Raw genomic sequence first — 1827 nt, 5'->3', positions numbered from 1 at the left:
AAAAAAAAAAAAAGTACAAAAATCAGCCAGATGTGGCGGCATGCACCTGTAGTCCCAGTCACTTAAGCAGTTGAGAAGGGAGGATTGCCTGAGCCTGGGAGGCGGAACTTGCAGTGAATTGAGATCATGCCACTGCACTACAGCCTAGGTCACAGAGCGAGATTCTGTCTCAAACAAACAAAAAAAGGCCGGGCACGGTGGCTCACGCCTGTAATCCCAGCACTTTGGAAGGCCGAGGCGAGTGGATCAACTGAGGTCAAGAGTTCGTGACCAGCCTGACCAATATGGTGAAACCTCGTCTTTAAAAAAACAAAGAAACAAACAAGTACTCCTAGTTAAATTTGAATTTCACATAAACAACAAATCATCTTTTAGTATAAGTATTTTCCAAACATTGCTTGGGTCATATTGATACTAAAAATGATTGTCTGAAATTCAAATTTAACTGGGAATTCTGTATTTCATCTGTCAGTTCTACTCTTGGCCTTAGCAAAATAAAAGGACATTTAAGGATTGGCTGAGAGAAATGTGCCATGATCCCAGAAGCACCTAAATAGTCTCTCAGCTGTTCCATCTCTATCTCCTACTTTATCATGACAAATGTGGTCACTACTCCCCACGAGAAAAGCCAGAGTGTAAAACCTTCCTGTTTTCACACAAGAGTGACATTCATGCAGATAGCCTCCTCTTCCCAATTTCAGACTTAAAATACCTTAAAATATACTTAAAATCCACTCCAAGAAAGATTATAAAAAGTAATTAAACAGAACAGTCAAGAAACATCTTCTAAAGATAATTTTGGTACCTGTAATACCAGAACTTTGGGAGGCTGAAATGGGAGGATCATTTGAAGCCAGGAATTCGAGCCATCCCGACCAATATGACAAAACCCTGTCTCTACTAAAAATACAAAAATTAGCTGGACACGATGTCACATGCCTGTAATCCAAACTAAAAACAAAGCTGAGGCACAAGAATTGCTTGAACCCAGGAGGTGGAGGTTGCAGTGAGCCAAGATTGCACCACTACATTCCAGCCTGGGTGATACAGCAGGACTGTGTCTCAAAAAAAATAAAATAAAATAATAAAAATAATTTTGGGTTTCCAGGGCAATAAAACCATACTTCAAAGAATACAAAGCCAGGCATGGTGACTTATGCCTGGAATCCCAGTGCTTTGAGAGGCTGAGATGGGAGGACCGCTTGAGCCCAGGAGTTCAAGGTCAGCCTGGGCAACAGGGTGAAACCTCATCTCTATAAAAAATAGAAAAATTAGCTGGGTGTGGTGGTGCGTGGCTGTAGTTCCAGCTACTCAGCAGGATAAGGTGTGATCAGTTGAGCCTGGGACATTGAGGCTGAAGCGAGCGGGATCACACCATTGAATTCTAGCCTGGGCTACGGTGTAAAACCCTGTCTCCAAAATAATATAGAAATACATTTTTAAAAAACTAAATTCAAGCTGGTTGAGGTGGTCCATGCCTGTAGTCCCAGCTACTCAGGAGGCTAAGGCGGGAGGATCATTTGAGCTAGGAGTTTAGAGCTCAGCAAGACTCTGTCTCTAAAAACAAAATTTTTTGATTAACAAAAGAAAAACTCAATTGAAAGTGGTTACCTTTAGAGAAGGAAAAATGGGAGTGGGATCAGGTGAATGCTGCTTTCATAGAACTGACTTTTTAAACTACTAACTTCTATGAATTGAGGTAAACTCCTAACTTTTTTTTAAAGTAAAAGTAAATTTGTAAAAGAAAAGCTCCATCAACTATCCATCCCCAAAAAACTTTTTATTTAATGCCCATTTAATCTACATTCTTTTTTTTTTTTTTTTTTT

This window comes from Cebus imitator, unplaced genomic scaffold, assembly GCF_001604975.1.
Source record: "Cebus imitator isolate Cc_AM_T3 unplaced genomic scaffold, Cebus_imitator-1.0 Scaffold5, whole genome shotgun sequence".
Lineage (NCBI taxonomy): Eukaryota > Metazoa > Chordata > Mammalia > Primates > Cebidae > Cebus > Cebus imitator.
The sequence above is the reverse complement of the archived record's forward strand: the minus strand, read 5'-3'. Positions refer to the sequence as shown.